General features: G+C 32.9%; 1 non-coding gene across 1 annotated transcript; it reads left to right on the top strand.

The window, feature by feature from the left end:
* Positions 1-553: 553 nt before the first annotated feature.
* Positions 554-633, top strand: TRNAL-UAG. The gene has a single exon. It is a non-coding gene; the product is annotated as a tRNA-Leu (tRNA).
* Positions 634-10,520: the final 9,887 nt, after the last annotated feature.

The following is a 10,520-nucleotide window of genomic DNA, read 5'->3' as shown; positions in this document are numbered from 1 at the left end:
TGCTAAGTATTCTTTTCCTATCAATGAACTTTTCATAATTTTCATAATAGAATGCTCATATTTTATTATGAAAATTATGAAAAGTGGAGTATTCTTACAATAGGACTTACAACTTCCACCTATCTTATCCAAAATCATAAGGTTAGTAAATCTTATTAATAAGAGCATAAAGACTTTCATTCTAGAAATTTTTCAAAAATCCAAAAAGCCTTTTCTATTTATCCATTTTAATTTCATCATTAAATAGAAACCCTTTTGGATTTTTTTCATTGTATTGAAAGAATTTTCAAAATTTAAACGATAAATTAATTAGAAAAAATTAGTTCTATATCTATAATTGCAAGTTAGAAAAAAGAAGTTCCAACTCTTTCAACCAGTGTTTCTATTGGGCAAAGCAAGAGTTTATTGTAAAAAAAAAATGGAAACGATACTACCAAACGAAGTCCATTTTAATGAAAACTCTAATGTTCCTAAATTTTATGGACTTTCCCAATATCGACGATTCCCGAGATAATAGCTATTATTCTTTTAAGTTACCTATTATTTGAAGTTAGCCGCCATGGTGAAATTGGTAGACACGCTGCTCTTAGGAAGCAGTGCTCAAGCATCTCGGTTCGAATCCGAGTGGCGGCATTCTTGAAAAGGAATACAATAGATTAGAAATCAATTCGAAATTTACAATTTTGTAATGGGACCTTCCCCTTATGCTATTTGCAACTTTAGAACATATACTAACTCATATCTCTTTCTCAACGATTTCAATTGTGATTACGATTCATTTGATAACCTTATTAGTTCGTGAACTTGGGAGATTACGTGATTCGTCAGAAAAAGGAATGATAGTTACTTTTTTCTCTATAACAGGATTCTTAGTTTCTCGTTGGGTTTCTTCGGGACATTTTCCATTAAGTAATTTATATGAGTCATTGATCTTCCTTTCATGGGCTCTGTATATTCTTCATACCATTCCTAAAATACAGAACTCTAAAAATGATTTAAGCACAATAACTACGCCAAGTACTATTTTAACGCAAGGCTTTGCCACGTCGGGTCTTTTAACTGAAATGCATCAATCCACGATACTAGTACCTGCTCTACAATCTCAGTGGTTAATGATGCATGTCAGTATGATGTTATTAAGTTATGCAACTCTTTTGTGCGGATCCTTATTATCTGCCGCTATTCTAATCATTAGATTTCGAAATAATTTCCATTTCTTTTCTAAAAAGAAAAAAAATGTTTTAAATAAAACATTTTTCTTTAGTGAGATTGCATTTTTTTATGCAAAAAGAAGTGCTTTAAAAAGCGCCCCTGTCCCTTCATTTCCAAATTATTACAAATATCAATTAACGGAGCGTTTGGATTCTTGGAGTTATCGTATCATTAGCCTAGGATTTACCCTTTTAACCATAGGTATTCTTTGTGGAGCAGTATGGGCTAATGAGGCCTGGGGATCCTATTGGAATTGGGATCCTAAGGAAACTTGGGCATTTATTACTTGGACCATATTCGCAATTTATTTACATAGTAGAACAAATCCAAATTGGAAGGGTACGAATTCTGCACTTATAGCTTCGATAGGATTTCTTATAATTTGGATTTGTTATTTTGGTATCAATCTATTAGGAATAGGTTTACATAGTTATGGTTCGTTTACATTAACACCTAAATGATTACATAAAAAAAAACGTTCATGAAATGAACGTTTTTACTTTTATATTTTATTTGAGAACCCCTTGAGCGCCTTCTCAAAGGGTTCTCAAAAATTCGAGATAGATCTAATTATACTTTTTTACTTATTTCTGCATTAATAGAGCAGACTAGTAAAAAAAACCAAACCTATTTAGGATAATAATTGGATAAGAGAGCCTCTACCCTGTCAACGGATAGGGAGAGAACAAAATCTGGATAAATACCAATTCCTATTACTGGTAAAAAGATACAGATTAAAATAAAGAGTTCTCGTGGTCCAGAATCCACAAAATTTGCGTTTGGAACATTAAATAGCTTGTATCCATAGAACATCTGGCGTAACATAGATAATAAATAAATAGGAGTTAATATCATTCCAATTGCCATTACAAAAGTAATTAGTGCTTTTGGCATTAACAAAAATTTTGGACTAGTAATTAGTCCAAAAAATACTACTAATTCTGCGACAAAACCACTCATTCCTGGTAAGGCAAGAGAAGCCATTGAAAAGCTACTAAACATGGTAAAAATTTTAGGCATTGGGATAGATATTCCTCCCAGTTCTTCGAGATAAACAAGACGCATTCTATCAGAAGCGGTTCCTGCCAAGAAAAAAAGTGTAGCACCAATAAATCCATGGGATAATATTTGTAAAATAGCTCCATTGAGTCCAATGTTGGTTATGGAACCAATTCCTATAATTATGAAACCCATGTGAGATACAGAGGAATAAGCTATTCTTTTTTTGAAATTTCGTTGACCAAGAGAAGTTGAAGCTGCATAGATTATTTGGATAGCTCCTATTATTACTAACCAGGGCGAAAATAGATAATGAGCATGAGGTAACAATTCCATGTTGATCCGAATCAATCCATATGCTCCCATCTTTAATAATATTCCCGCTAAAAGCATACATGTACTATAATGTGCTTCCCCATGGGTATCTGGTAACCACGTATGTAGGGGTATAATCGGCAATTTGACAGCATAAGCAATAAGGAAGCCAAAATATAAAAGTATTTCCAAGGTTGCGGGGTATGATTGATTAATTAATCTTTCCAAATCTAATCCTGGTTCGTTGGAACCGTATAAGCCCATACCCAGAACTCCGATTAAGAAAAAAATAGAACCGCCTGCAGTATACAAAATAAACTTTGTAGCTGAATATAGACGCCTCTTTCCCCCCCACATGGATAAAAGTAAGTAAACAGGAATTAATTCTAACTCCCACATGATAAAAAAAAGTAAAAGGTCTCGCGAAGAAAATAATCCTATTTGACCACTATACATTGCGAGCATCAGGAAATAGAATAATCGCGAATTCCGTGTAATTGGCCAAGCTGCTAAAGTAGCTAAAGTAGTGATAAATCCTGTCAATAAAATGGATCCTAATGAAAGTCCATCGATTCCCAATCTCCAATGGAAATCGAAGACATCTATCCATTTATAATCCTCCTTTAATTGAATTAAGGGATCCTCCAGTTGGAAATGATAACAGAACGCATAAGTCATTAGAAGGAATTCTAATAAACAAATAGATATAGTATACCACCTAACGATTTTGTTTCCCTTATGAGGTAAAAAGAAAATTAATGAACCGGCAAATATCGGCAAAACAACAAGTATTGTTAACCAAGGAAAATAACTCATGATAAAGTGATAAAGACAAGATACGTTTTGACCAGAAAAGCCCGTGCTCGATTATTTCGAGCACAGGCTTCTTCGGTAAAGAGGAATCAGACGATTCAAATGAAGTTTTTTGTTTTTGTAACGTATCAATAAGATAGAGCCATGCTACGGGTTGTTTCAGGCCCTAAATAAACGCGGACACTTAAAAAATCTGTCGGGCAGGCAGATTCACATCTCTTACAACCCACACAATCTTCGGTTCTCGGCGCGGAAGCAATTTGCTTGGCTTTACATCCATCCCAGGGTATCATTTCTAATACATCTGTTGGACAAGCTCGTACACATTGAGTGCATCCTATACATGTATCATAAATTTTTACGGAATGTGACATTGGATCTATAAATTTTTCTTTTCAACATAAAATTTTTCGATCTGGTAAAAAGAAAATTAGTACTATATGAGTCATATGTATTGTAGACACCAGACGAAGCAATGGTTTATCCAAACTTCAAAATTAAAAATCTATTTTTTAATCCGTTTGTGAGAAAGCGTGAAAAGAGCCAAGAGACTTGAATTTTGGACTTCAACAATAAGAAAGAATTTTACAAATTGTACAGACGATTTCGAATTAGCCAATTTATTTTATTGGCTATCGTCTTTTCAATATAAATTATTGCAATTTGAATATTGCAATATCAATGAATTACAAATACAAAAATTCATTTAAGTGAAAAAGAATACTATGCAATAACCTACTTACTAAAAAAAAAAGGATATTCTCAAATAATACTAAGAAAATAGTATGGATTTCTATATTATTTTAATATGTGCGCCTTTGTTTAGAGGATTTTATGTCTAATTATTAAAAAGTCTAATTATTCAATAAATTAGATTGATTGATACGAGTGGATTTCCTATTACGATGGATGGAAGAAAGAATGGATAGTCCAATAGCGGCTTCAGCAGCGGCAAGGGCTATAACAAAAATGGCGAAAATATCTCCTTTTAATTGGCGACTATCAAATAGATCAGAAAATGTTACGAGATTTAGATTAATTGAATTCAGTATAAGTTCAAGACATATTAGAGCTCTAACCATGTTTCGGCTTGTGATCAATCCATAGATACCAATCGAAAATAAATAGACACTCAAAAAAAGTACATGCTCAAACATCATTAACTAACTCCTTATCAATCTCGATTCATTTCAATATGAGGGCAAAGAATTGAACCGATTCAATTAATTACAATAGAACAATTACACAACAAAAGAGAAAAGAAAGGAGGTATTTGTTGGCAGTAGATGGGTTTTACTAAATCAAAATTGTGATTCTTTAGTTATTTATTTTAGATTTGCAATTCTTATAATTTTTACTTTTTCTAAGTTTTCTTATTGCCGAGCCATAGTAATTGCACCTATTAAAGAAACTAGAAGAATTATGGAAATGAGTTCAAACGGAAGATAAAAATCGGTTGCTAAATGAATTCCAATTTGTTGAACATTATTTATGAGACCCTGTTCTACTATTTGGTTTGATCTTGTAGTCCAAAGAATTCCATACCATGACGTATCTGGGATAGTAGTCATTAGTGAAAAAACAAAAGTTATACAAACGAGTGAAGTGAACCCATCTCCAATAGTCCAATAATTCTTATCTTTAGACCATTCTGAGCCATTTACGAACATTACAGCGAATATGATCAAGACATTTATGGCTCCCACATAAATAAGAAGTTGTGCGACAGCTACAAAGTAGGAATTTAATAAAAAATAGAATAAGGATATACAAACAAGAACTAATCCCAGCGAAAAGGCAGAATAAATGGGGTTGGTAAGTAATACTACTCCTAGACCCCCTAGTAGAAGAATAAATCCCCCAAATAGCATAAGAATCTCATGTATTGGTCCAGGTAAATCCATTATGGATAAAAAGAAATTAATAGTATAAAATTTTTCATGAACTGACTAAAACTAAAGGATTCGAGGAAGGAAAAAGGGATTAGGGTATTTTTTGTGTATAAACTGTATAGTTATAAACTATATTATATCATCAAAATCTAGTCTGATTTAAAATAAGAAAAAATTTCCAATAAGCAGTAGTTATTCGTTTTTCTTTATAGTTTAATAAAGAATTAGTAGATTTTTATAACAAAAAGACAAAATCAAAGTTTAGTAATCAGTAATCGTTCTTGAATTCGAAGATTTTTCTTCGTTTATTTTACTTTCAGACGAATTCCTAATTGTTTGAATTGTGTAATCTCCCATTATGGAGATTGGTAACCGACTTAAAGCAATTTGATTGTAATTCAATTCATGACGATCATAGGTAGAAAGTTCATATTCTTCAGTCATTGATAAACAGCTTGTTGGACAGTACTCAACACAATTGCCACAAAATATACAAACTCCGAAATCAATACTATAATTAAGCAATTGTTTTCTTTTTATATCCTTTTCAAATCTCCAATCCACAACGGGTAGATCTATCGGACATACGCGAACACATACTTCACAAGCAATACATTTATCAAATTCAAAGTGGATTCGCCCTCGGAAACGCTCTGGTGTAATTGATTTTTCATAAGGGTAGTGAATCGTTATAGGTAAACGATTTGTGTGGGATAAGGTAGTTATGAAACTTTGACCTATGTACCTTGTAGCACGTATTGTTTGTTGACCATAACTCATGAACCCAGTTACCATAGGGAACATATTCATTCTAAATATCTATGAAAAAGATATGTTTCTTTCTCTTGTTTGGGAGAGCTTTTGTGTTGAAAATATTCTTACTATCTATTATTGTATTATCTTATTTATAGTGAAACAAGTTGAGAAGAGGTTGTTAATAATAGATTGCCCAGGGAAATAGGTAAAAGAAATTTCCATCCAAGATTTAATAACTGATCCATTCTCATCCTTGGTAAAGTCCATCTTATTGTGATAGAAATGAAGAGAAATAAATAAGCTTTAGTTAATGTAATAAATATACCCATTGTCATTTCCAAAATTCCAACTGCTTTATTCATTTGGAAAAAATCAAAAAAGGATATATAGGGAATAGAGAAATTCCACCCGCCCAAGTAGAGAACTGTTACAAATAAAGAAGAAACTAATAAATTTAGGTAAGAAACAAGATAAAATAAACCATATTTGATACCGGAATATTCAGTTTGGTAACCTGCTACTAATTCTTCCTCTGCTTCTGGTAAATCAAAGGGTAATCTTTCACATTCTGCCAAAGAAGAAATTAAAAAAACCAGAAAGCCTATAGGCTGACGCCAAATATTCCATCCAAAAAAACCATATTTTGACTGTGCTTCAACTATATCAACTGTACTTGAACTGTTAGATAATCATAGTCGATGATAACATCACAGTTCCCACCGCTATTTCAAAACCGTACATGAAACCTTAGCTTCATACGGCTTCTCTATGATCAGAAAAAGGAAAGGACTGTTTTGTTCTGTTCCTAGCCCCTGGGGCATAGATAGAATTAGGTAAAATAAAATAGATTTGAAAGTCCTAAATTAGACCAAAGGAATTCCGTCTGCTAGAATAAGAAAAAGCGCTTCTGAATTGATCTCATCCTTTATAATATATTCCAAATTTTTCTTTGTTCAGTAATAACTTAATCTTGGAATAAAACACTTGGTACTTGTTTTGTTATAGGAATTCAATTAATAAATGGAAAGAGTGGAGTATTAGTTCATGAGCAATTCTGCATGAATAGAGGAAGGAAATAATGCAAATTTTTTCTAGTGCACTCCATATCTTTTTTACTATTCTTCTTTCCCCCGGGAAGGGGGTATTTAAAAAGAAAAAATGGATAAAGGGTTAATTCGTTCTTGATAGCCATTTCCTTAACAAGTGAATGGGAACATACTCTGGATCGGAATCCGAAGAAAGTACTACTTGATAATTTCTACAAATTGCAAGTCCTTATTATGATTCCTTTTACGGGAAAAAATCTCTAATGTTTTAGATTTTCCATTACTAATCCTTTATGTACTTTAGTGTTCCTAACCCTTCACTAACTTTTGGTGGATTCTTCTTATGAATTTTTAAGTTATAGTAATAACTAGGAGTATTCTAATAATGGAATTCCATATTGTGAATCCTTTATTCTTGCCCGCTTCAAGATATGATGAGTAATTAAAAAATATCAACCTTGGGATAAAGAGTTTACACTCTTTATGTTTACTTCCACTTTTTTCTTGTACGTAGAAAATGAGATTTTTTTCTTTTTACTACAAATTTAGAAGCTGTTTTATTTCACTCATATAGCTATCTAGTTTAACTTACCAACCCAAATACTAAATAAGAAAAGGAATATAAATAGTTAATGGATTTTATAGGAAAAAGATCCTATTTTAACGAATCACACGTAGAGATATTGCTAGCACACAAAAAGTTAATGGTATTTCATAACTAATGGATTGAGCAGCAGCTCGTAGACCGCCTGAAAAAGAATATTTATTATTTGAGCTATATCCTGCCATAAGAAGACCAATAGGAGCTATACTTGAAATGGCAATCCATAAAAAAACACCAATACTAAGATCGGCTAAAACAAAATGATATCCCAAAGGGATAACTAAAAAACTTAATAAAACTGATATGACTGCTATAGAAGGTCCAATGCTAAATAAAGAAATATCTCCTCGCGATGGCAGAATATCTTCTTTAAAAAGTAGTTTAGTCCCATCTGCTATAGCTTGAAGCAGGCCCAGGGGGCCAGCATATTCAGGACCAATACGTTGTTGTATCGACGCAGATATTTCTCTTTCTAACCACACAATTACGAGTACCTCTATTGTAATTCCTAAAAGGAGGGTCAAAATGGGTAGAATCGATATCAGTCCATAGACTTCTTTTAATAATTCCGATTTCGAAAAAGAATTGATAGTTTCTACCTCTACCCTATCTATTATCATTTCAACGATCAACTTCCCCCATAATGATATCTATACTACCTAATATCGTCATGATATCAGCCAATTTCATTTTTTTAACTAGTTGAGGAAGAATTTGCAAATTAATAAAACCGGGTGGACGGATTTTCCATCTCCAGGGAAAAAGGCTATCATCTCCTACTAGATAAATCCCTAATTCACCTTTTGGGGCTTCCACTCTTACATAAAGCTCTTGCCTTGACAATTCAAAATTGGGGGAAGGTTTTTTACCAAGAAATTTATACTCAAAATCATTCCATTCAGAATTCTTTTCTTTCTTAAAGCGTCGGACTTCTAAATTCTCATAAGGTCCTCCAGGAATTTTTTCTATAGCTTGTTGAATTATTTTGATGGATTCGCTCATTTCACCAACTCGTACTAAATAGCGAGCTAATGAATCGCCTTCTTTTTGCCATTGGACTTTCCAATCAAATTGGTTGTAAGACTCATAAGGATCCACTTTACGAAGATCCCATTGTATTCCAGAAGCTCGTAACATAGGTCCCGATAAGCCCCAATTTACTGCTTCTTCTCCGCTAATAAAACCTACTCCTTCAACTCGCTCTAAAAAAATGGGATTCTGTGTAATAAGTTGTTGATATTCAACAACTCCGCGTAAAAAATAATCACAGAAATCTAAACATTTATCGATCCATCCATAAGGTAGATCGGCGGCTACTCCTCCGATGCGGAAGTAATTGTGCATCATTCGCATACCTGTAGCAGCTTCAAATAGATCATATATTAATTCTCTCTCTCTAAAAATGTAGAAAAAAGGAGTCTGTGCGCCGAGATCCGCCATAAAAGGTCCAAGCCATAGCAAGTGAGAAGCTATACGGCTTAACTCTAACATAATTACCCTAATATAGCTGGCTCTTTGTGGTATTTGAATATTCTCCAAGAATTCTGGTGCATTTACTGTTATTGCTTCTGTAAACATAGTAGCTAAATAATCCCACCTTGTTACATAAGGTAAGTATTGTATAATCGTTCGGTTTTCCGCGATTTTTTCCATTCCTCTGTGTAAATACCCTAATATGGGTTCACAATCAATAACATCCTCACCATCAAGAGTAACGATCAGTCGAAGAACACCATGCATTGATGGGTGTTGAGGGCCCATATTGACTATCATGAGATCTTTTTTTGTAAGCGGTAGACTCATATCCTTTCTTCCTTAATTCATTATTCCATGAAAATGGATTATTCCATGAATTCCTCAAAGTGAGGCTCATCAAAATGAAAAATCTAAGACTACTATAAAGACTACTAAAAAAATAATAAAACAAGAAAAAAATTTGAAGGATTAAATTACTGCTCCCGAATATTCAACTGACCGATTAATTTCTTATAACGTACTCTATTTTTCTTTGCCAAATAAGCCAGCAAACGTCGACGTTTTCCCAAAAGTCTTCGTAGACCTCTTTCCGATGAAAAATCTTTTTTGTGTAATTCCAAATGTGAAGCAAGTCTCCGTATCTTATTGGTGAAACTGAATACTTGAAATTCAACAGAACCCCTGTTTTCTTCTTTTTCTTCTTTAACCATAAATCCTAAAATTTTTCTACCTCCTTTCTTTTTCATGTATTTTTCTGATCAGGAAAAATAAAAAATTATGTCAGTTATTTTGAAGTTATTCTAATCTCGTACACACACAAATTTGCAATTATTCATCTACTACTGGAATTTGGATTTTTTTTATCGATGCAAATTGGATTTGGATAGAAGGGTACATTCTTTCTACTATTTTAGATAGAAGAAATGTTTCTTCTATCTAAATATAGTAGAAAGAATTTTGCTGATTTATTTATTGCTATATGCAATTTATGGAATTGATACACCATTTAATTGATATCATTTAGCAAAATGAAACACAGCATAGGCATCCATCTTTTGGCTCGAGAATTTCACGGGATAGAGATATGGTATAAGAAATAGACTATTAAGTAACTCTAAATGAATTGTGGATACATCTGTATCCTTAACATACTGAAACGATTGCCATTATTCGTATCAAACCAATAGCGATTCATACAAGCTAAATCTTCTAATCAATGGTGGGCCAATAATGAATTTTTTTGCATATGTATTAAGACGCTTGGCCTGATTTCGAAATTGTCCAGAGTTTTATATGTTGTTTTCATTGCAAAATGATGGGTCTCCTTCCATAACTTTCCAATTACGAGTACGAGAATTGAAAGACATAAATATTCTAAATTCTCTACGGCGTCTAGTAGATAGATAG

This window comes from Hordeum vulgare, unplaced genomic scaffold (genome assembly GCF_904849725.1).
Source record: "Hordeum vulgare subsp. vulgare unplaced genomic scaffold, MorexV3_pseudomolecules_assembly, whole genome shotgun sequence".
NCBI classification, from domain to species: domain Eukaryota; kingdom Viridiplantae; phylum Streptophyta; class Magnoliopsida; order Poales; family Poaceae; genus Hordeum; species Hordeum vulgare.
Note: the sequence above shows the minus strand (reverse complement) of the source record. Positions and strands in the feature narration are given on the sequence as shown.